Source organism: Lissotriton vulgaris, chromosome 7 (genome assembly GCF_964263255.1).
Source record: "Lissotriton vulgaris chromosome 7, aLisVul1.2, whole genome shotgun sequence".
Taxonomy (NCBI): Eukaryota; Metazoa; Chordata; class Amphibia; order Caudata; family Salamandridae; genus Lissotriton; species Lissotriton vulgaris.
This window is the reverse complement of record NC_141695.1, coordinates 1,597,482,354-1,597,489,136: the sequence shown is the minus strand read 5'-3', so window position 1 is coordinate 1,597,489,136 and position 6,783 is coordinate 1,597,482,354. Positions and strand designations below refer to the sequence as shown.

General features: G+C 45.4%; 1 non-coding gene across 1 annotated transcript; it reads left to right on the top strand.

Moving 5' to 3' along the window:
- Nucleotides 1–1,645: 1,645 nt before the first annotated feature.
- On the top strand, nucleotides 1,646–1,836 carry LOC147706069 (U2 spliceosomal RNA). Its single transcript, XR_015298538.1, has one exon. It is a non-coding gene; the product is annotated as a U2 spliceosomal RNA (small nuclear RNA).
- The last annotated feature ends 4,947 nt before the right edge of the window (nucleotides 1,837–6,783 follow it).

Here is a 6,783-nt window from a genome sequence, read left to right as displayed (position 1 = left end):
ACCACCCCAGTAGACAAAACTATATGCAAATCAGTCTTGACCCTGTGCCTCATGGGAACAATCCAGCCCGAACTGCCAAGCCATGTCTTCCATGGACTGGAAACAAGATTCCTGGGAACGTTTCGGGGTAGCACCCCATATCAGCCAGACTAGCTTGAATCCAGGGGCAAAGTGAGCAAGGGACACACGTCTGGGCATACCCTGCCAACTTAGGGCGAACAAAGCAAACACAAGGAGATGATGGACGTAGCGCTGAAACTTTTCAGACACTCACCCCCAGTCACTGATCTGGGTTGAATCCATCATCGTTCTTTAGCTCTCTTTGCCTCCACAGTTCATGCAAAGCAATATCCAATCCAATCTTGACCCTGTGCCTCATGGGAACAGTCCAGCCCAAACTGCCAAGCCATGTCTTCCCCGAACCGGAAAAAAGCATCCTGGGACCGGTTTCGGGGTAACACTCCTCATCAGCCAGGCTAGGCTGCATCCAGGGGCAAAGTGAGCAAGGGACTCACATCTGGGTATACCCTACCAACTTAGGGCAAACACAGCCAAAATGCTCTGTACCAGGACAGAACAGCCTCATTAATTTGTGCAAATTTGTGTGTTGTAGCTGAACAGGACAAATACCCTCAAGTTTTGAGGCAAAGCAAGGTCAACTAAAGTAGTGTGACCTGGCCTTGCAGCAAGTCCTTATTCAAGCAAGTTGTATATAGCCTGAAATACCTATGCGTAACATTTATGCTTTACATAAAAGGACACATCTTACATGACCTACCTCTGTCCGGTTGTCTTCGTGTAGGGACTTGCACTGAAGGGTGTGCCTGTAGTATGGACCCTACGCTAGACACTACTGGTTTGCTTTTGTGCCACAGTGCAAGGTTGAGCATCTCACAGAACAACCCTTTTAAGTGCAGGGAATTCTGTGTACTTTTCCATCTTTTTATTCTTAATTCATGCTGATCTCTGTTGAAAAATTGCAAATCTGGGCCTTGAACACTCTCTGACAGAATACCACTTCCGTAAAGTCAGTAGGGCTGAAGTGAAAATAAATAATTAATGCAAATATTTAAAAAAAATCTGGTGCAGATCTGTGTGTCACTGTCAATAAAAAATGCTCCACATTGAAAACCTTGCATTTGGGCAGAAAAAATTATTCCACTTGGAATTCACACCAAGACGTGAATCAAATTTGCTTTTCTGAGAAGTTCTAGAACAGTGGCATAACACAAAATGAGCCCCCCTCTGCTGAATGTGATGAGGCCCTGGGCACCTGATTCAGGCATATCTCACAGATATTCATTAGCTTTGGGCTGACTGGAGACTCCCATTAGAGTTCGAGGCTCCTTGAAGGGGTGGGGCCCCCCTGAGCAGCAGGGCCCTGGGTTAAGCCCTTGTTCTTAAAATAAAGAGGTTATGATGCCCAAAGTTTGTCTTGGTAGCCTGCCACCAGTGCTTATGAGCACTGGGATTGCAGAATATTAAGGCTGGATAGTTTTGATTGATTCTTTCTTCCACCACCATTTACTTCCTGTCCCTTGATCTCACTCTGGGCAGGTTCTTTTTCACCCTCGATTTTATTTCTCCCCTTGTCTCTAGTATTTTTCTCATTCTGCATGGCATGTCAAAATCATTGCTTTTTTTTATCGCTTCTCAGGATTTTGGCGAAGATCAAGTGTAGTATCTGTTCTTATCAGTTTAATATGTGAAACGTCCTCTATCTGGAGACCATATATAAAATTGATTTTTGGAACAGGGATATGGAATAGGAGCTTGCTCTGTCCACTCCAAGCATCAACCTGGTATTGCAGTACCTCCAGGAATAGTGCACTTCCCCACCCTGAAAAAAAAATAATCATTGCTTTTATGAGGAACATTCGGCCATCTTCACTCACCCTCTCATCTGCTGCATAAGACTAAACAGCCATCATTTCATCACTTGCACTGGCCCCTGATTCTAGATAGGGGGTGATTATGATGTCGAGAGGATGCACCATCTCGTAAATGGGAGCGGCCAACTTCTGGTCAGCGGTCCCGGCCACCTCATTAGGATGCAACCGAACACTGTTTTGTCGTATTCCGACATTTCCCTATGGGAGCATGCATTATGGCCATAAACCAGCTTTAATACATGCTCCCATAGGGGAATGGGAGGTGTTGTTCATCTCTGCACCCCCTGGCAAGCAACTCAAGGTGCCTGCCACGGGGTACAGGGATCAACATGGGAGCACCATAGGTGCCCCCTTAGGCCCCCAACCGGAGGCTGCACACACAAGGGAGCCCTGCTCGTCCCCAAATATGCTTTCTGACATGGTTTCCATGTCGGACAGACCGGCATGGAAACCATGCTGTAAACCATGCATCGTATTCTCAAGGGCGGAAAGGCCCACTCTTTGGGATTACGAACCGGTTCCAACTGGTCAATGGGCTTCTTGAGCCTGTGGGAAGCCTGCCAGAATGACGGTCCGGTTTCAATTCAAACTGGCTGATACATAATCAGCTGCTCGGAATTGAAACCGAGAATGGAGTTTTATCGTAAAAGACTTCTTTATGTCTAGTCATATTATTGAAAAAAAGTATTATCCTACTTACTCACTGTTTAGATGCTAATTGGGCACCAGTTCGCCATTGACGTCATTCAGGGTTCATCAGGGGGTCACAACTGCGACCCCAGGCTAGCCCCTTGCAACCCCTAACACTGACTTTGCCACCCCTGGACTCAAAGGTGGCAAAATCAGTGCTGAGAACACGGGGTTGGCTCACATTACCAGCGTCAGGCTCCAACCGCCTTTTCCACCATTTTTTGATACCATTAATAGTGAATGATAATCTATTATTTGCTAATAACGTAATAAAAAGCAGGATTTGGAGAGGGACCTTCATTGACATCTTAAGTAAGTAAAATAAAATGTTTTTCAATTTATGTTAAGTGTGTGCAGGTGGGTGAGAGTTTGAGTGAGAGAGCGTGTGTATGTGTAAGCATGTATATTAGAATGTGGAATAGTATGTGTGTGTTTGTGTGTGAAAGTGAGTAATGGTGAGTAAGAGCGAGCAGGAGAGTGCGAATGAGTGAGTCAGGGTAAGAGTGAGGGAACCTATTGTGATGTCATGAGGGTTAAGGTCATGTGACATCACTTCCTATTACATCTTTAAGCTCAAAGGGTGTATAATGTCACTTTTGCTACCCCTAGCATATTGGTGAATCGACGCCCATACAGTTCATAATGGGGCCAATTCACAGAACTAATCTGAGATAAAATCCTAAACTTACTACTTTTGGTATTCACAGAGGGCATTTAGTAGTAGTGAAGTTAGGACTCCTAACTTTACTACTACTAAATGCCTTTTGTGAATACCGAAAGACGTAAAGGTAGGATTTTGTCTCAGTTTAGTTGTAGTAAAATTAGTAGTCCTAACTTTACTACTACTAAATGCCTTCTGTGAATACCAAAAGTAGTAAGTTTAGGATTTTATCTCAGATTAGTTCTGTGAATCGGCCCCATTGTGTTTATCTCATACCTTCGGTAAAGGCTTTTCATGAATGGCAAGAGTTTGGGAGTTCAAAATAAATTAAATGAATTAACATTGTTAAAAGTTTAAGGATCAACACTAAAAATCGCCACTGCTGTTAACACACCACTAGGTGGCAGACATGAACCACTGCCCAGAATCATAGCGACGGTAAATAACAAACATTCACAATGCAATGGTATCGCCTTGGCAAAAGTAGAAGCTATTGGCATCGTAAATGACAAAATTGTAATTTATGTGTTGGTTTTGAAAACAGATAAATAAATGGCATTGTCATTTACAATGCCAATAGCTTAATCTCTCGCAAATGCGAGACCTATTGCATTTGCCCCCCACATACATAGAGCCACACACACACAGAGCCACACACACACACAGAGCCACACACACACACACACACACAGCCACACACACACAGAGACACACACACAGCCACACACACAGCCACACACACAGCGCCACACAGAGGGGGTGTGAGGGTGAGGGGGTGTGAGGATGAGGGGTGTGAGGGTGAGGGGCGTGAGGGTGAGGGGTGTGAGGGTGAGGGTGTGTGAGGGTGAGGGGGTGAGGGTGAGGGTGAGGGTGTGTGATGGTGAGGGGTGTGAGGTTGAGGGAGGGTGAGGGGGTGTGAGGGTGAGGGGGTGTTAGGGTGAGGTGGTGTGAGGGTGTGGGGGTGTGAGGGTGAGGGTGTGAGGGGGTGTGAGGGTGTAGGGTGAGGGTGTGAGGGTGAGGGAGGGTGAGGGTGAGGGTGAGGGCGTGTGAGGGTGAGGGGGTGTGAGGGTGAGGGGGTGTGGGTGTGTGAGGGTGTGAGGGTGACGGGGTGTGTGGGTGAGGGTGTGAGGGTGAGGGGGTGTGAGGATGACAGGGGATGAGGGGGTGTGAGGGGTGTGCGAGTGAAGGTGTGAAGGGGTGTGAGGGTGAGTGTGTGAGGGTGAATGAGGGAGTGTGAGGGTGAGAGGGTGTGTGAGGGTGAGTGAGGGTGTGTGAGGTTTGTGAGGGTGAGAGGGTGTGGGAGGGTGAGTGAGGGTGTGTGAGTGTTAGAGGGTGTGTGAGGGTGTGTGAGGGTGAGTGAGGGTGTGTGAGGGTGAGAGGGTTGTGAGGGTGAGGGGGTGTGAGGGCGAGGTTGAGTGAGGGTGTGTGAGGGTGTTTGAGGGTGAGGGTGTGTGAGGGTGAGGGGGTATGAGTGTGAGGAGGTGTGAGGGTGAGGGTGTGATGGTGAATGAAGCTGAGAGGTTGTGTGAGGGTGAGGGGTTGTGAGGGTGTGTGAGGGTGAGTGTGTGTGAGGGTGATGGGGTGTGAGTTTAAGGGGGTGTGAGGGTGAGGGTGAGGGGTGTGACGGTGAGGGGGTGAGGGTGAGTGAGGGTGTGTGAGGGTGAGGGGTTGTGAAGGTGAGGGTGTGAGGGTGAGGGGTTGTGGGGGTGTGAGGGTGACGGGGTGTGAGGTTGAGGGTGTGAGGGTGAGGGGGTATGAGGGTGACAGGGGATGAGGGGGTGTGAGGGTGAAGGTGTGAAGGGGTGTGAGGGTGAGTGTGTGAGGGTGAGTGAGGGTGTGTGAGGGTGAGAGGGTGTGTGAGGGTGAGTGAGGGTGATGGAACAGATTTCATCTGCAGTCAGGCATTGTTTTATTTTTTGGACTTCAGACAGACTGCATTTAAATTGCCACGCACCTTTTGGTGCAAGTTAAAAACATGGCACATGAAAAACATGAAAGTGAGGCCTATTCAGTCTGAAATGCTTTTGCTGAATTAACATGTGTTTTTGCAATGTAGAGAAAAGTGGCCTTTTTAGCTTTGAAGAATAATAGAATGTGTTTCTCTCTTCCCAGCACATTCCTTGTAATCTAAATGCACTATTCCTGTCTTAAAAGACTTTGACTTGTTGCATATTTTGATAAACATTTTCAGTTAATAAAACCTCTTTTTATAATGTGTGTGAATTAATAATGCATCAAACACTACACTGGGGGCTAAATGCTTTTTGCATGAAAAGCTATCTAAAACACTAAAGTATGTTGCTGTGTGCGCTGTCTTAACTGTGTGTGTGCTTTTAAAGTTTACACTAAATGCATGAAAATGCTATGTTGCACATTGCACATTTATTTTGCATGCTGTCATAAATAATAGAAAAGTTGCTTGAAACTAATAGCTTGGCTAGGTAAACATTTATAAGGGGTATTAGTATGGAATTGGCAAACATAATGGGCTGATTTACATGAAATTAATATTCTATTTGTGTTTGTTTTATTTTTGGGCCTACCATTAAATGGCTGCCTGTGAAACCAGCAAGGCTATGGCTTGCTTTGAAAGAGAAGAGAGCATGCGCAGACACCAGCTTGACCCAAACCACGAAGAAGTCAAGGACATCTTGAACTGTACATTCTTGTGATTGTGCCAATGTACCAGTTTGATAAAGTATCTGTCTTGCTGCGCTGTGACAGGAAGGAAGGAAAACTATAGAAACATTTCCCCTAGTAATTGTTGCAAACTTATAAAATGTATTTATTATGTATGCTTCTTTTGTTAAAACTGGTATAGTCAGGTTTTTAGAATGAGTCAGGGTAGTGAGAACTCATGCTATTGTGGCTGACCAATCACGTACAGGTTTTCCTGAAGATGTAACATTTTTGTGTGGACTGCCAAGAATTAGAGTATAAATATTGACCTCTCTGTAGGGGCTTTGGCTTCTAGGCTCATTAGGGGGGTGTGGGAGCTCTTGAGAGAAGGAACAGATTAGACCAGACATTCTATGGGTTAGGTATGAGAAACGTCCCGGGAGATTGCTGAAGGGCGGAGTTTGCGTCCGAGTAGAGTCAGGGGGAGGTTTCTTGCTTTCACGTCATATTTTGGCACTGCAGGCCACATTCCTTTGAGGTTCTGTGAAGGGTGGCTGTCTCACTCCCTGCTTGCTCTTTAGACAGACAGATGCAGAAGAACAGCAACATAGAAAGGCTTTTTAGATTTAGATGCTAAACTTTAAGTTTATGCTTTGACTAATTAATTAGGTCTGAAAAGATTTATTTGATGTATGCATTTATTTCTCTTAATGGGAGATTTTTGCAAACTATTTGATTTTTGATTAGCCTTGCAAGACTATTTTTTCTTAGAAACTCTTTAAGAGTTTTGAATGACATTTTGCGCCACATTTTCTTTCCTATATGTAATGCTTATATGCAGACTGTAATGTGTTCTGTATTAATGCTATTTTTCCTGTTTTCCAAATTCTGTAACCTGATTGATATTTTACTAATGAATAA